This window comes from Pleurodeles waltl, chromosome 3_1 (assembly GCF_031143425.1).
Source record: "Pleurodeles waltl isolate 20211129_DDA chromosome 3_1, aPleWal1.hap1.20221129, whole genome shotgun sequence".
NCBI lineage: Eukaryota > Metazoa > Chordata > Amphibia > Caudata > Salamandridae > Pleurodeles > Pleurodeles waltl.
This window is the reverse complement of record NC_090440.1, coordinates 1,168,584,989-1,168,604,117: the sequence shown is the minus strand read 5'-3', so window position 1 is coordinate 1,168,604,117 and position 19,129 is coordinate 1,168,584,989.

Here is a 19,129-nt window from a genome sequence, read left to right as displayed (position 1 = left end):
AAGACAAGGGGTCAATAAAAACCTCTAGCATGCTCTATAGAATTGGTGAACCATCCTCCATAAAAACCTCACAAATAACCACATGCCACCCATAGTGCATAAAAGAGTACAAAATCTAAATATTTTAATGTAAAAATACCTTATTTGAGTACAACAATCGGTAATGAAAGTTAATTCGAGTCCAAATATGCTCCACAACATGTATAATAATCCAATTGAATATCCACTCCACTGTCAAGAAAATCAAGAATATACACATCTCAACGAGCAATCCTTATAATATGTATAAACATAATACATGGGCATCTTATGCCCTAAAAAGAATGAAAGAATAGCCAAAAAGAGATTTTCAGATGTACTCATGCTATAGTTGTATAGTGATTCATAGCAATTCCACAACAGTAAAAGTTAAGGCCTGTGTCATACAAAGTAATAACTTACTATGGCCCAATAGCAGCCTAATGATCAAAATTTACAAACATCCATTGTATCCAACTCACCCCGATATTAAAAGGCTTCCGAATTATGGAACACGGCGCCTCAGAGTATGGACGCCTGGCGAGTGCGCTGTTTGCGCGTTTCTGAACCCGGAAGTTAATATACTTCCGGGTTCACCGATCCCGTTTCGGGGAACCGACACAAAGGAAGGACAACATCAAAGCTTAGAATTATAAACGGGTGCCACATAGTTCGCCCGATTTGCGCTTTTAAGAAAAATATGTTCTGTGGAATGAAACGTATACCATAAGAAACTAAATCTAACTAAGAAAATGATACTCAGACTATCTAATAGAATCTACATGATTAATGCTGCAAATACAAATAAAATAAAATAAACAATTTTTTATATTATACACCTTCAAAATACCACCACTATAACATGCACAAAAATATTGTAAAGAAACATACTAACCTCTCAAAGATTTCAGAGTTTACGAGTGAAATAGCCAATTCGGTACAAAAAAACAGAAAACACCTATACGTATAATAGTACTATAGTTAATACTCCGTGAATCAAAGCACAACCATTAACTACAATCCAAGTAAAAGTAATATAAAGAAATAGTAGAAATGAAAAAAGTAAGGATAAGAATAAAGCCCCCATGTATAAATACATTATATGACGTTTGAGAATTTCGGCTGTTAACTTTTACATACAAAAATAACATCACACATTAAACAGTAGTATCTTGCAATACAATGTTTTCATAAGCATATGCAATTATTACAATATTAGTATGAACAGACATCAGCAAACTTATGGGATCATACTAAGATGCTATTGGATATGATTGATATGATCACTACTAATAACTTCTTTATGTTCAATAATATGTGGTTTCGACAAAAACAAGGTGTAGCAATGGGCTCCAAATTCTCTCCATCCTATGCTAACTTGTTCATGGGATTGTTTGAACACACATGGATTTGGGGCCCTGGTACCGGTGCATGGCAAACATTTATACTATTTTGGGGTCGCTATATAGACGACTGTTTAATGATTTGGACAATAGGTGAGGAGAAACTTATTGAATTTTGTAATTTAATAAACTCCAACGATATGAATATTAGATTTACCTTTCAATTTAGTGCGGTTAAGATTGAATTTTTGGATGTAGAACTTTTTATTTCTGATGATAAAATTCAAAGTAGACTTTTTCGTAAGGCGACTGCCTGCAATTCTATTCTGCATGCCAAAAGTGCTCACCCCAGACATCAGGTGGCATCTATTCCCTTTGGAGAATTTGTGAGGGCACGCCGTAACTGTAGCATTGATGATGAATTTGTTGCCCAAATAAATGACATGGAAAGGAGGTTCTCAACACGAGGTTACTCCAATAAGATTCTGAAAAAAGCACGATACAAAGCTAGGTATTTGGATAGAAATGATACTTTGAAACTCAAAGTGCATAATGAGACTAAGCAGGCATCCAACCAGGTCAGGTTCATAACAGATTTTAATGATGCCTCCTTGATCTTGAAGAAATACATGAACAAACACTGGAATATACTAATGCAGGAAGAATCATTAAAGGATGTGGTGGCTGGAGGAGTTGTCACATCATTTCGTAAAGGGAGAACTCTTAGAAGTATTTTGAGTCCTAGCTTCACCACCATATCCCCTAATAAAACATGGTTATCCCAAAGAGGTGCAGGTTTTTTCAAATGTGGTTTCTGTGGAGTCTGTCGTTGGGCATGTCACAAGATGCAGGAATTTTCTCATGATGGCAAGTCATTTGTAATCTGTTCCACTATGGATTGTAACTCTAATTATGTTGTATATGTAATACGCTGCAAATGTACTAGAATCTATGTTGGAAGTACTATACGACCACTCAGAATTAGAATAGGAGAATATTTTCGGGTACTTAAGAACATGGATATGAGATATCCCTTAGTGGTACATATGGTATCTTGCGATGCACAACCAATTCAGAAAAGTTTTGAATTTTTTGGACTGGAGCATGTCCCCCGGGACCCCAGAGGGGGGAATAGGGAACTACGACTACGCAGACAGGAAGCATTATGGATCATGAGACTAAGAGCTGTTGAGTCAGGATTGAATTCCGATAGAGAATTTGAATTTTTGGGGGGGATTGAATTGTGGTTCTGTGTAGCCTTTGGCACGTTCATACTAATATTGTAATAATTGCATATGCTTATGAAAACATTGTATTGCAAGATACTACTGTTTAATGTGTGATGTTATTTTTGTATGTAAGAGTTAACAGCCGAAATTCTCAAACGTCATATAATTTATTTATACATGGGTGCTTTATTCTTATTCTTACTTTTTACATTTCTACTATTTCTTTATATTACTTTTACTTGGATTGTAGTTAATGGTTGTGCTTTGATTCACGGAGTATTAACTATATTACTATTATAAATATAGGTGGTTTCCGTTTTTTTGTACCGAATTGGCTATTTCACTCGTAAACTCTGAAATTTTTGAGAGGTTAGGATGTTTCTTTACAATATTTTTGTGCATGTTATATTGGTGGTATTTTGAAGGTGTATAATATAAAAAATTGTTTATTTTATTTTATTTGTATTTGCAGCATTAATCATGTAGATTCTATTAGATAGTCTGAGTATCATTTTCTTAGTTAGATTTAGTTTCTTATGGTATACGTTTCATTCCACAGAACATATTTTTCTTAAAAGCGCAAATCGGGCGAACTATGTGGCACCCGTTTATAATTCTAAGCTTTGATGTTGTCCTTCCTTTGTGTCGGTTCCCCGAAATGGGATCGGTGAACCCGGAAGTATATTAACTTCTGGGTTCAGAAATGCGCAAACAGGGCACTCGCCAGGCGTCCATACTCTGAGACGCCATGTTCCATAATTCGGAAGCCTTTTAATATCGGGGTGAGTTGGATACAATGGATGTTTGTAAATTTTGATCATTAGGCTGCTATTGGGCCATAGTAAGTTATTACTTTGTATGACACAGGCCTTAACTTTTACTGTTGTGGAATTGGTATGAATCACTATACAACTATAGCATGAGTACATCTGAAAATCTCTTTTTGGCTATTCTTTCATTCTTTTTAGGGCATAGGATGCCCATGTATTATGTTTATACATATTATAAGGATTGCTCGTTGAGATGTGTATATTCTTGATTTTCTTGACAGTGGAGTGGATATTCAATTGGATTATTATACATGTTGTGGAGCATATTTGGACTCAAATTAACTTTCATTACCGATTGTTATACTCAAATAAGGTATTTTTACATTAAAATATTTAGATTTTGGACTCTTTTATGCACTATGGGTGGCATGTGGTTATTTGTGAGGTTTTTATGGAGGATGGTTCACCAATTCTATAGAGCATGCTAGAGGTTTTTATTGACCCTTGTCTTATTGACTTATTGGTTATTGGTGTTTTAGTTATTGATACCTTATTGGATGTGGGTTTCATTTACTTTTCTTTCACTTAGTTCAGGTGGTTCTATTATTACAATTCTCACCTCCCTTGGGCTCTGACATACACTTACTACTGATGTGACGGTTGAGCATATTGGTCGTAACTCGTTTATTTTACTGTATTTTATGATTTCTAGCCCTGAAGAAGTCGTAAGGGATGTAAACATTTCCCAAGACGAAACATGTGTTGGCTGGAAGTACAAATTTCCCTTGGATTTCAGACGGTCGAATGTTAAATCATATTCTGAATAAACTTTGGACTCATCAATAGTCTCTACTGATTGACTCCAGGACCAGTTTGGGTGCAATATTGACTGATATATCAAATTAATTTTTCATATGAATTGTCTATTTAATTTTCTCTTTTTTTTACAAGAGGGGTTCCTCACTGTGCATATTTATTCAGCTATCTGTCATCCCACTGGGATCCCCTCTCTTGTGCAAGTTCTATCAGTGCTCCATTTCCTGCAACTGGTTCTTTCCAAGTGACAGTGGGCTTGGCAGCAGGAATGCCACAGCCAATGTTCTCAATGTGCTGGCAAGAGTCTTGTCTGCCCTGGTAAAACACATGTGCAGCTACATTGCTTTCCCCCAGGTGGAAGATTTGGTCACAGTGAAGGCCGGATTCTATGCAATGGGACATATTCCCAAAATTATCGTGGCGATTGACGGGACACATATTGCGTTTGTCCCCCCCTGCCAGAATGAACAGGTGCTCAGGGATTGTAAAGGTTTCCACTCCATAAATGTGCAGATGGTGTGCCTGGTGGACTAGTACATCTCCCACGTCAATGCTAATAGCCTGGGTCGGTGCATGATGCCTCTGTCCTCAGGAATAGCAGCATCCCAAATGTGATGGGCCAACTACAGAGGCGTGGGGTGTGGCTTATAGGTGAGTTTCGGTCCCCACCCATTGTATGTTAGTGTATTCCTCTGATGTTAACCTAATAGGATAGTGTGTGGCTAAATGTTGTCCCTCAATACCTGCAGGTGACTCTGGCTACCCAACCCTATCATGGCTGCTGACCCCTGTGAGGAATGCCAGGACAAGGGATGAAGAACGTTATAATGAGGCACATGGGCGAACCAGAAGGCTCACTGAGAGGACCATCGCCCTCCTGAAGGTCAGGTTCAGGTGCCTCCATCTGACAGGTGGATCCCTATGCTACTCACCGGAGAAGGTCTGCCAGATAGTAGTGGCATGCTGCATGTTGCACAACCTGGCCCTCAGACGCCATGTATCTTTTCTGCAGGGGGAGGAGACTGGAGATGCCTGTGTGGCAGCAGTGGACCCTGAGGACAGTGAAGATGAGGATGCAGAGGATGAGGATGTGTACAACAGAACATCAGTTATCCGTCAGTACTTCCAATGACACACAGGTGAGACAGTGCAACTTCACATTTCTATGACTATTGGTGTATTCTATTTGGATGTGGTACAATGGCATTACCCACTTTTTACCTCTACTTACTGTCACCCATGGATTATCATTTTACAGATGTTAGTGATATGACAGCAATGTACTGATGTGATCACTACAGCCAGCTACAGGACATTATTTCTATGCTGTCACTATGTACAGTTCATTTGCAATGGATATAGCTGTTTCCATCAATCCAAGTTTTCAATACAAGAAATACTAGTAGTCGAGTTTTTTCCAAGGGTGTTTATTGTAGTGCTAAGAAACTGAGGGGAAAGTGCAAAGGAATGGGGTGATGGTGGATGAAAGTCCAGGGTATGGTTTCAGTCTGTTTGTAGCACAGGTGCAGTGTTCAAGGGGCCATAAAAAGGGGAGCAATGGCAGTTCAAGGTGGACAAGGTGACTGAGGGGGACAATCAGTAGAGTTTTATTTCCTGGTGGTGGTCTTGGCAAGTGTCTCTGGTGTCTGTCTAGGTTGCAGGGAACGTTTGCGGGGTGGTTCACCTTCTGGAGGGGGAGGGGTACTGGTCCTGTGGCAGGGCCTCTTGCCCACTAGCGGCAGTGGAAGTGGAGGGCTGGTCAATGGACTGGCTAGTGGTAGGGGCCCGCTGGTGTGCTGTTGCCTCCCTCATGATGTTGGCCATGTCTGCCTGCCCCCTGCTATGGAGATCAGGGTGATGTTAATGGCCTGCAAGTCCTCCCTGATCCCCTGATACTGTCCCTCCTGCAGCTGCCTGTTCTCCTGCATGTTGTCTAGGATCTGTCCCATTGTATCATGGGAATGTTGGTAGCCTCCTGGAGAGTCGGTTCCCTGGTCCTGTCCTCCCCCTGGTGCAAAGCAGTCCTCCCAGTTTCCCTGTTGGCTTGTGCCCCTGTCCCCTGAACGGTGTGCCGACTGCCACTGACCCCAAGTCCCTGATTGTCTTGAGGGCAATGTGTGCCTGGGGTCTCTGTACAGATGGGCACACCGCTGATTGAGTGTCCTGGGGAGCTAGGTTTGGGTATGCTGTGGTGTTGGATCCTGATGGAGGAAGCTCTGTGGTGGTCTGTAATTGTGCTTGGGTGACTGGCTGTCCAGTGGTTCCTGATGGGCCAGGTAGGTTCTCCAGATCCAGAAGTCCAGAGTTACTGTCATCACTGGGGGCCTCTTCTGTTTGGGGACTGGATAGTGGTGGCACCTCCTCTCCACTGACATTGGCTGGGGTAGCTGTGGGGATGTAAGTGATGCATTATGCTTCAGGTGTATGACATTTGTACATCCCTAGCTTCCCCTTTATCGTTGGTGTTGCCCTGACAGCTTTAGCTTGTGTATTGTGATGTATTGTGGGATTGTTAGTTTCCCTATGCTGCGCTTGCTTTAGTGATGGGTGTACATGCAGGGCTGGGAGGGGTGCCCATGCATTGGTATGGCATGCACAGCTTGGCATTGGGGTTAGTGAGATGTGTAGGTGCAGTGTGTAGGTTGGAGTGGAGTGATGGGAGTGAGGGTGTGGGTGTGAGATGGCATGCAGGTTTTGGGTGGGGTGATGATTAGTAAATGTGGACTTACCAGTGTCCAGTCCTCCAGCTATTCCAGCGAGTTCCTCAGGATGTAGTAATGACAGTACTTGTTTCTCTCATGCTGTGAGTTGTGGGGAGGAGATGGGGGTCCACTGCCAGTCCTTTGTATGGTGAGCTGGTACCTTGCTGCAATGGAACGTACCTTCCCCTGTAGGTCGTTTCACCTCTTCCTGATGTCATCCCTTGTTCTCGGGTGCTGTCCCATGGCGTTCACCCTGTCCATGATTCTCCGCCATAGCTCCATCTTTCTTGCAATGGATATCTGCTGTACCTGTGCTCCAAACAGCTGTTGCTCAACCCTGATAATTTCTTCCACCATGACCCTTAACTCCTCCTCAGTGAAACGGGGGTGCCTTTGTGGTGCCCTGGGTGTTGTGTGATGTGTGTTGGTGAGGGTGTGTTGGGTAATGTGGTGGGGTGTGGAATGTGGAGTGCGTGAGGGGTGTATGGGTGTGAGTGGTGTGTGTGTCTAGTTGTCTCTGTGCTCTTCTTCTCAGTCGCCTGGTGGCAATTGGTGTTCGTAAGGGGTTGTGGGTAATGTGGCTGTGTGCTTTATAGTGCTGTGGGTGTGAGGGTGTGGTGTGTGTATGGGTGTCAGGTGTGTGTGTTTGGTATTGGTCAATGCTGTGTTGTTTTGTATGTGGGTGTCCATTTTGTGAGCAGCAGTATGTACCACCAATGGTTTACCGCCCTTGAATGTCCACCTTGGTGATTCGTGGGTCATAATGTGGTGGGCGTTGTTTTGTTGGTGTAACGGTATGGGTTTTGGTACCGCCACTTTTGCTCTGACCTTTGGTCTGGCGGATTTGCGTATGTGGCTTTATTCTGTCTGTGGTGTATGTGTGTCATAATATGGTGAACAGATATCCGCCACCACAGCGGTATGTTGGCAGCCATCAGCATGGCGGTAAGGGGGATTTACCGCCAATGTCTTAATGAAGGCCTTAGTAACTTTGCACTTAGCCCTCAGCAAATGAAGGTTAGGCATATAGGTGACTTATAAGTTACTTAACTGCAGTGAAAATGGCTGTGAGATAGTGTGGGCACTAGTACATTCAGGCTGCAGTGGCAGTCCTGAAGAAAGGTTTGTCTGAGTTCCTTATGGGTGGCAAAAGAAATGCTGCAGCCCAAAAGAATCTCCTGGAACCCCAATGCCCTGGGTACCTAAGTACCATAAACTAGGGACTTATAAGAGGGGGTCCAGTGTGCCAATTGGAATTGGACTATGGAGTCACTAAACTATAGTGACTAATTTGGAAGCAGAGAGAGCATAAGAACTGGATTTCTGGTTAGCAGAATTTTAGTGACAGTTAAGCACTACTGACAACACACACATTAGGCCACAAACTATGAGCACTGGTGTTGTGGCTAGCAGGATCCCAGTGAGACAGGCAAAACATACTGACAAGCAGGCAGAAATTGGGGGTAACATGCCAAGAAAATGGTACTTTCCTACAGCATATGCTTGGAATAACAAAGCAAAACATAGCAGTGAGTGTCTGTCTGGACCAATATTGTATATAGGGGGTCATTCCGACCCCGGGGTCGGCGGGAGCACCGCCAACAGGCTGGCGGTGCTCCGCCGGGCATTCTGACCGCGGCGGTACAGCCGCGGCCAGAAACGGAAAGTCGGCGGTGTACCGCCGACTTTCCGCTGCCCATGGGAATCCTCCATGGCGGCGCAGCTTGCTGCGCCGCCATGGGGATTCCGACCCCCTCACCGCCATCCTGTTCCTGGCCGTTTCGAACGCCAGGAACAGGATGGCGGGAGGGGTGTCGTGGGGCCCCTGGGGGCCCCTGCAGTGCCCATGCCAACGGCATGGGCACTGCAGGGGCCCCCGTAAGAGGGCCCCACTTTGAATTTCAGTGTCTGCTCAGTAGACACTGAAATTCGCGATGGGTGCTACTGCACCCGTCGCACACCTTCCACTCCGCCGGCTCCATTTGGAGCCGGCTTCATCGTGGAAGGGTGTTTCCCGCTGGGCTGGCGGGCGGCCTTTTGGCGGTCGCCCGCCAGCCCAGTGGGAAACCCAGAATGACCGCCGCGGTCTTTTGACCGCGGTACGGTCTTCTGGTGGTCCCAGCCAGGCCGGCGGCTACCGCCGCCGGCCGGAGTCAGAATGACCCCCATAGTCTATTGCTGTTCTAAAGTTCCAGCATGACCACCACTTTTGGAACCTAGATGTTGGCCATCTTTGAATTAGGAACACAATGACATATAATGGGCCACAGAATTTCATAGTTGGTCATCTGGTTTAGAGGAAGTGTCCACAGCGGATGAGGTACTCTACAAATGAAATCAGTGCAGGCAAGAGGCTCATTAGCACTGTCTTGGTGCTGTAGTATTCTCTTGAGACAAATTAAAACAAAAAGTGGAGAAACAAAGAAATGAAAATGGAACTATAAAATGAGAAAATTGAAAAATAAAGGACTGCCCAACTAGCCCTCACACTGATGTGCATTCCCTTTTAGGTGAATGTCCACATGTGATTGGGAAATGCTGTCATTTGCAGGACAAAAGAGCCAGCAACTGATATGGACTGGGCCATTACCCCATGCAGTAGATTGTCATGGATGGAAGCAGAGTGTAATTGACAGACAGACCAGTGGAGAAGAGAGTTACCCAAAAGCCCTTTCGGTATATGTATAAATATATATTTGCATACATGTGTTATGTAGTATTTTTACTGCAAGGTCCTGTGAGACAGCTAAGACAGTCAGGTCTTCTGAACAGATTCTCGAAAGAATGATAACACTACAAATTGTCTACACGTAAGTGGGGTAACCAACACTAAAATTCTTCATTACAAAGGTATGTAACAAAATGCCTGATGAAGACTTTAACATGGTGCAAAAACAATTAATCGTTAAAGGCCTATTGGCTTTACCATGTGTTTTATATAGGAAATAAATTTGTCCTACTGCCTTTGTCATAACTGCTCATAATACACAGATCACACCTATGGCATCTAAGATACATTTTCCTACTGAACCAATCAAGCAAATAGCAAATATAACTGGCTTGTCACCTTAACCAGCTCAAGCCTACTGTACTGACCTCAGGCTTTTCCACAAGCTAACCTGCAGGCACAAAATTACAAAGGTATACAAAATTATAGCTGGCAAAGTATACTTTCTAAGAGGGTCTTAAAAGGATTCTGATAGTCCAACTCTTTTATACCCACAGTTTGTCATATGGGATAAGCCACACCAAAATCCTTGCCTACAACTGTAATCTGTGTGGTGCCATGTAACAGAATTCCAATCTGTAAACTTTAAAACAGAGTAATAACAATATATTCTTAAATTCATATTCACATTAACACATGCTTTTCACAATCAAAATGCCAGCTCTACTGGCTTTATCATAGCTTTTCCTAAGAAGCACTAAGGTCTATAACAGTGGTTCCCAACCTTTTGACTTCTGCGGACCCCTACTTTATCATAACTGTAACTTCGGGACCCCCACTGAATCATTATTGTTAGCCGGGACCCCCCACTGAGTCATTACCGAAAGCTGGAGACCGAATCTGTTAATATTATTTAATTTTTTAAGCAGTCGCGGACCTCCTGAGGAGGCTTTGCGGACGCCCAGGGGTCCCCGGACTACAGTTTGGGTACCACTGGTCTATAACATTTATCATTAGGTTTCGACCACAACCAAATCAGGCCTACTGTGTTGGGCTTAAGCATTCACACAAGGCAGCTATTAGGTATACTGTAGTAAAATTACAGATATGTACAAAATTACAGTTGTCAAAACAATAAAAATCTCTCCTAATAGAGCGCAAAAATAATTGCCATAGTGTAAATCGTCCGTCCCCATGTTTTGTTCAGGTGGGTCACCCAATTTCTTGCTTACAACTATAATTAGTGAGATTCCATGTAGCAAAATACCTGCTTATAGGCTTTAGAACAATCCACCCTAAAAAACTAATATATTTTTCATACGCGCTTTTCACATTAAGCAAATGAAGCCTACTTGCTTTGTCATAACCTTTCATTAAAAACAGATCACATTAAAAGAATCTGACACAACATTTACAAGTGAACCGATAAGCCCTATAGTCTTCCCCATTGGCTTGAAACTAAAGTCAACAACATGTCTACTGAAGTGCACATTAACCCCTTTACTACCAGGCCTTTTCCCCCTCAGGTGCAGGCCTTTTTTTGGCTATTTGGGGCAGTTCGTGCTTAGGCCCTCATAACTTTTTGTCCACATAAGCTACCCAGGCCAAATTTGAGTCCTTTTTTTCCAACATCCTTGGGATTCTAGGGGTACCCAGAGTTGGTGTGATCCCCTCAAGGAGACCAAGAAATTAGCCAAAATACAATGAAAATTTGTTTTTTTTCAAACAAATGAGCTGCAGAAGGAGGTTTGTGGTTTTTCCCTGAAAATGGCATCAACAAAAGGTTTGCAGTGCTAAAATCACCATCTTCCCAGCTTTCAGGAACAGGCAAACTTGAATCTGTAAACCCCACTTTTCATTACAATGTTTGCATTTTCCTAGGACATATCCCATTTTTACTATTTTTGTGCTTTCAGCCTCCTTCCAGTTAGTGACAGAAATGGGTGTGAAACCAATGCTGGATCCCAGAAAGCTAAACATTTCTTAAAAATAGACAATATTCTGAATTCAGCAATGGGTAATTTGTGTAGATCCTACACGGTTTTCCTACAGAAAATAACAGCTGAAATAAAATCATATTGAAATAGAAGTGAAAATATTTTTCCCCAAGTCTTAAACTGCAACTTTTTCCTGCAATGTCAGAATTTTTAAAGCACTATACCGTTATGTCTGTTGGACACTTCTGGTTGTGAGGGTGTGTAGAGCTTGTAGGTTCATCAAGAACTCTAGGTACCCAGAGCCAATAAATGAGATGCACCTTGCAATGGGTTTTCATTCTATACCGGTTATACAGCAATTCTTTTGCTGAAATATAAAGAGTGAAAAGTAGGTATCAAGAAAACCTTTGTGTTTCCAAAATGGGCAAAAGACAAGGTGTTGAGAAGCAGTGGTTATTTGCACATCTCTGAATTCCGGGGTGCCCATACGAGCATGTGAATTACAGGGCATTTCTCAAATAGATGTCTTTTTTACACACTTTCTTACATTTGGAAGGAAAAAATGTAGAGAAAGACAAGGGGCAATAACACTTGTTTTGCTATTCTGTGTTCCCCCAAGACTCCTGCTGAAAATGGTACCTCACTTGCATGGGTAGGCCTAATGCTCTCGACAGGAAACGCAACATGGACACACCACATTTTTACACTGAACTCTGACGTGTTTTTTGCAAAGTGTCTAGCTGTGGATTTTGGACTCTAGCTCAGCCGGCACCTAGGGAAACGTACTAAACATTTGAATTTGTGAAAACTAGACACCTAGGGGAATCCAGGATGGGGTGATTTGTGGGGCTCTCACCAGGTTCTGTTACCCAGAATACTTTGCAAACCTCAAAATTTGGACAAAAAAACACTTTTTCCGCACATTTTGATGACAGAAAGTTCTGGAATCTGAGAGGAGCCACAAATTTCTATCCTCTCAGCGTTCCCCCAAGTCTCCCGTTACAAATGGTACCTCACTTGTGTGTGTAGGCCTATGCCCGTGAAAGGAAATCCCCCAAAACACTATCTGGACAAATCAAAATGATCAGATACAAAACTACCTGTTTTTGAGGGGGGGCACCTGCGTTTTTAGGGGATGTAGATCTACAATCTCAAAGTGTACCACCAGTTACACAGCGTTCTTCGTACAGGTATCCTCTTCAGGCTTTTCTTTAGACATAGCCTTTGTGTAGGATGGTGCTTCTCACAGCAGATAGCACAGGAGCCATCTCCAAACTTGAGCACCCAAAACACGGACACAATGAGGTGTGAGGTTTCTGCATCTAGCTGTTATCAGTCCAACACAAGTAGTGTCAGGGATAGACAAAAGGACGGACCTGACCTAGAAACTTTCTCACCTCACACAACGAAACTGAAGTCCAATCCCTCACTTCTCTCTTCAGTCAAATGCCAATGCTCAAGAAGACTAATCAGATGCCCCTTGCTAACAAAAGGCCCCATGTAATTTCTAACAGTAGCCCTGTCTCAAATCTCACTTCAGTGTCTGGCTTTCCTCCCTCCAGTCTCAAGAATGCAGACAATATACTTCTGCTGTCTGGCAGAACTGTCTTCACCTTCAATCCTGTACTATGCCCGGAGTATCCTAAATGGATCACACTTAGACTCACTGACACACACTTAGCGTGTGCTGCATTCACTACATATGCATATGCACTCAACATACATATGGGATGCCAGTGCAAGGTTTTGGGCATGTGCAGGTCATGGGAACATTAATGGGGTTTGTAGACCTCTCTCTCAGTGATGCAGGTTAAAGGTTTGGGCCACACTATTAATCGTTCTAAAACCTTGTGTACTGTCACCACTGCTTTTCACATTATACCCTAGACAGGGAGAGTAGTCATAGGACAGGTCAAGTCTAGAATCTCACATAGTCAGGGACAGGGCTAGGTCTTTACGTGCCTTTTTATGTCACCACAAGAACACTCACAAAGGACATAGGGACATATTTAAGAAAATGGGTGCTGCGCCTAGTGCAGCACCACTTTCCTTGCGTCACTTTTTAAATATGCTGCGGGATTTTGGCCTCATTGCACCATATTAGCGCAAAACAAAAATGACACTAATGAGACTCAAAGTGGCACTAGGGACTTATAAAGATGCCCCATACTGTCCCTGTTGTTTTCTTCCCACCTCTTGATTGCACATAATGTGCTTGTGACTGTAGTACCTGCTTCGAGCACGGGCAGAGCATTTCTTCCCCAAGACCCACTCCCATTACAGGAAAGAAACTCACCACCCCCAACATAACTCTCATACAGTGGCAGGCAATGATTCAGGAAAAGAGTAGCTGTCCAATACATTAACACTTTCAAATTATAACCATCTCCCCTGTAGTGTGAATGTCATTTCAGTAACAGAAAGTTCTGGAATCTGAGAGAAGACACAAATTTCCTTCAACGTTCCCCCAAGTCTCCTAATAAAAATGGTACCCCACTTGTGTGGGTAGGCCTAGTGCCCACTACAGGAAATGCCCCAAAACACAATGTGGACACCACATGTTCCCAAAGAAAACAGAGCTGTTTTTTGCAAAGTGCCCAGCTGTGGATTTTGGCCTTTAGCTCAGCCAGCACCTAGGGAAAGCTACCAAACCTGAACATTTTTTAAAACTAGACACCTAGGGGAATCCAAGATGGTGTGACTTGTGGGGCTCTCACCAGGTTTTGTTACCAGAATCCTTTGCAAACCTCAAAATTTGGCTAAAAAAACACTTTCTTCTCACATTTCGGTGACAGAAAGTTCTGGAACCTGTGAGGAGCCACAAATTTCCTTCCACTCAGCATTCCCCCACGTCGCCTGATAAAAATGATACCTCACTTGTGTGAGTGAGCTTAGTGCCCGCGACAGGAAATGCCCCAAAACACTATCTGTACACATCAAAATTATCAAATACAAAACTACCTGTTTTTGGGTGAGAGAGAGGCAACCTGCGTTTTTGGTCCTGGGCTCAGCAGCCATCTAGGGAAACCCACCAAACCCAGCCAGTTCTGAAAACTAGACACTAAGGGAGTCCAGGGAGGTGTGACTTGCGTGGATCCCCAAAGATTTCTTACCCAGAATCCTCAGCAAACCTCAAATTCAGCTAAAAAATCACATTTTTCCCACATTCCTATGTGGGATCACCACACTTGGACAAATTTACTACCACCCAATGTTCCCCTCAGTCTCCCAGTAAAAATGATACCTCACTTGTGTAGGTGGGCCAAGTGCCTGTGACAGGGAAGAGCCAAAAACATGTCAAAATTGAGGGGGAACCAAAGCAGGTCCAAAAGGGTAGTTTGAAAAAAAAACATTTTTAGGCTGCAGAATTTTTATCGATATAGATAGGACAATGTTAGGTGGTAGGAATTTTGAGGATTCCTGCAGATTCCGGAAGGGTCCATCAGAAAAATGTGGGAAAAATGTGGGATTTTCAGCAAAGTTGGAGGTTTGCAGGGTATTGTGGGTAAGAAAATGGTGTGGGGTGCATGTGAAGCACACCACCCTGAAATCAACCAGTTGTTTAGTTTTCAGATGTGTCTGGGCCTTGTGGATTTTTCCACATGGCAGTGCCCCAAAGTCAAAAAAGTGCAGCCCTCACCATTCCAAGTGGGACAATTTTTAGAGTTACCAAGCTCTCCTGGCCCAAATTTAAAACCAAAACCCAAAATAATCAAATGTCTTCTTTCTTGCCGTGGGATCAAATGTTTTAGTGCGCAGGGGAGCTGAAAGACTGTTGCCCCCTTCAGTTGGGGTGGGGGCATTACCAGGCCCATACTGGTTGGTAGCCACCACCCCACTATTTATTTTTTATTCCATGCCATCTAGTGGACTTTCTGCCCCCCCAGGGTGTGGATCGAGGGTAATTGCCCCATCTGCCAGTGGTGGGTAGAACAACTTTGGCCCCATTTATTTGGGGTGGGGGTATCGCCATAACCCCACCCTCTTATTCGGAAAATAAATCTTCCCTGGTCTCTAGTGGGCTTAGTGCCTCCCTTAGGGGCAGATGGGCATCTCAAAAATAGGTGATCTGCCCCAAAGGGGTGCAGATATGGCCAACAGTAATGTGCCCCCAGGGGGAGTGACCCTTGCCCAAGGGGCAGCTCCCCCAAACAAAACACACACATACACACACACCAATCCCTTGTGTCTAGTGATTTCTGCACCCCTTGGGGGCAGATTGGCCTAACATAAATAGGTTGATCTGCCCCAAGGGGGGCAGAAATGGCCTAAATACAATTTGCCCCCCAGGGGAGCGACCCTTGCCTAGGGGTTCGCTCCCCATACATAAAAACATAAAGTACAGATTGGCCTAACAAAAATAGGCTGATCCACCCCAAGGGGGGCAGAAATGGCCTAAATACAATTTGCCCCCCAGGGGAGCGACCCTTGCCTAGGGTTTCACTTCCCATACATAAAAACATAAAGTAAATAAAAATATATATATATATCCCTGGTGTCTAGATGTTTCTGCCCTCCGGAGGCAGATTGGCCTAATTAAATTAGGACGATCTGCCCCCAGAGGGGACAGAAATGGCCTAAAAAATATTTGCCCCCCTGAGGAGCGGCCCTTACCCAAGGGGGACGTTACTGGGGGAGTCGGGGTGGAAGGGGAAGCAATTCCCATTCCAGCCTTGACCTGGTGGGACGGGGGGCGGCCCTCGGGGGGAGGGCAAGCGCTTCCCCCGAGCTCCGGTACACAGACGTAATGGTTACGTCTGTGTCGCCTAAGAGCCGCAGCCATGGACGTAACCATTACGTCCGTGGTGGTAAAGGGGTTAAGGGAAACTCAGTCTTCCACCTCATTGCTCTCTTTGACCACAAAACTCCTCTGTGTATTTAAAATTCTCTATTGTGTATTATATTGGGTACCATATTCCACTTATTATCCGTCCCTAGCTAATTCCTGTTGTGGCTGATGGTGCACAAAAGCATGATTATACCTCCTTCACCATTTACCCTGAAACAATGATTTTGTCACCCCTAGGAGCTCTTTTCCACAAGAGACATTGACATTTTGGGCCATCTTTTTGTGGCCATTTGTAGTTGCAGCATAAGGCATCTGTCTACAATGGCTTTTAGGGAACACAAGGCCTGCACCTGGGGACTAGGGATTTAGAAGGTGTTTCACGTGAATTCTGATTGTCATAGGTTGAGTGTAGATGACCAGGGGTCATATGAGGGTGCTATGGCAACCTCAGTTATCATGAAGCAAGGTGTCCAAGACAGTGACTTCAAGAAATGTGCACTGAGGTCATTTAATTGGTAGTGATGCCTGCCTAACTAAAAAGACATTTATTGTACAGCATTACATACACCCTGAAAAGTTTTTGTTACTATGGACAATCATAACTTTCAAACTCCATTTTCTAACGGGGTGACACTTGGGTTCTCTCTTTATCTTTTAGCAGATTGTATCCTCCTCAATGACGTGTGAACTCAATCAGTACTATGAAATACACAAAACTAGGGGCCAGATGTAGGTACGAAAAATTTAGCGAGTCGGAAATTGCGAGTCGTTGCGACTCGCGATTTCCGACTCGCTAAATGGTATCCAAGAAGAAAACGCAACTTCAATTTGCGACTCGCAAATGAAGTCGCACCGCAGATTGCGAGTCCACTGTTTGCGAGGTCGCTTTTTGCGACCGCGCTAAAAACGAACACGCAATTTGCGAGTGGGTGTCGCAAATTGCGACTGTGCCGCAAATTGAATGCAGGTGCTGCAGAACACTCTGGAAAAGACTTCCTGGCTCATGATGTTGACATCACAGCCAGGAAGTTTACAAATACACCTGGGAGGAGGGAGGACCACACCCATTTTAACAGCAGAACTGCAAACAGAGGGAACAGCAGCTACCATGGCTGAGACACCAAGGAAGCGCAAACTCAAATTTGCAGAGAAATAGCTGGAGGTGCTGACAGAGGAGTGATGTCTACACCATGACCAACTATTTGGGAGGGCAGCCCTCACCGTGCCAGAGGTGGAAAAGAGAAAAATATGGATGGACATCCAAGACAAAGTGAACTCCCTGGGTGTCAGCCACCGGAGCATCGAAGAACTCAAAAAAAGGTGGTATGACCTGCGCTCCCGGACCAAGGAGAGGGTGGCAGAGCGGCTCCGGGAGGTGAGGGGCACTGGAGGGGGACCGTCCACAATACCACCACTCACGCCCCTGGAGGAAAGAGTAGAGGAGACCCTTGAGCCTGAGGCAGTGTGCGGGATGGGAGACCTGGATACATCAGAGCCAGGACCATCAACCGGTGAGTACCATGAGACATGCATGTACCATCAATAATGCCATACCCCCACCCACCTTTGTGACAGTAGCATGCACAACCAAAATAGCTCCATTTCAGAGTTGCAACCACCAGAATGGTGCATTATGGGCAATGTAGTCAAGTAGGCAGTTGATAGGCAACAGTTTATTAGGAAGTTGATAACAAATAGTAGATACTTACAGTGTGTTCCCTATGTCCCACAGGTCTCCCACAAGACACCCCCACCAGCCAAAGCATCCAGGGGCCAATGGTCAGCCAACAGATGACTCAGGACCAGCCACCACTGAGACCTGCACCACCAACACACAGTCCCCTCATGATACACCAGTTGCCATACTGGTGTCTGATCCAGCACCTGGTCCCAGCCACAGTGCCACTGTAGAAGACACAGAGCCTCCACTGCGTCGCAGGCGACGTGTAAATGTACCATCACAGCGGCAGGCAGAGTCAGGGGACGCCTCCATGTCGCGTGCTGAGGCCGCACTCCTATGGGGTCAGAGCCTGCAAACACAAGAGATTAGGAGGATTACAGGGGCATTGCGGCGCATGGAGCGAAACCAAGGCAGTAGCATGCAGCTTGTGCACATGGAGTTGGCACAAATGAACACACATATGGGCGACCTTGCACTCTCCATGCGATAACTTGTGGCTGGACTCCTAACTCAGACAGAGGGTACAAGGCGTCGTGACAGGCAGCTACTTAACCGGCTGGACCGCATGTCTGCCTCCATAGTCAGGCTGGCTGTGAACACTACTGGCCTTTCTAGGCGCACGGTCAGCCTCCAAGTTGACATGGGCCACTTTGCCAGTGATGTGGCACGTGGACTGGGCCGACTCAGCCACGCTGTTGACATAATGGAGGCACGGCAGGTGGCCAGGGGCGCGGCCGACACGCCGCAAGACAGCGAGGAGGGCTCCACCATCAGCAGTGTCTCTGCTAGTGACACCAGGGTGTTGCGCAGTGGAAGCGCAAGGCAGGGCACTGCTGACATCCCTGGTACCAGCCATGCTGGCCGAGGCCGGCGTAGGATCTGAGCTCCACACTGTCCTGGGGTTGGGGCACATGAGGTCAATGTGTCCTCATGCCTGGAGGACTGTTACAGCCCCTGAACTGTTGACAATGTATATAGTTTTTTTGGTTGCACAAATTAAAACAGTTGTTAATTCCACTTAACACCTGGACTCTTTGTGTGTGACATTAGTGAGTGTGGTGACAGTTAGCACGTACCTTCCAAAGTATTGGTTTGTAATGTGTTCCCGTCTCAGTCTGCCTTGATTTGCAATGCTTCTATCCCCATGATGGCGATGTGGTAGGTCTTGCTCTTCAT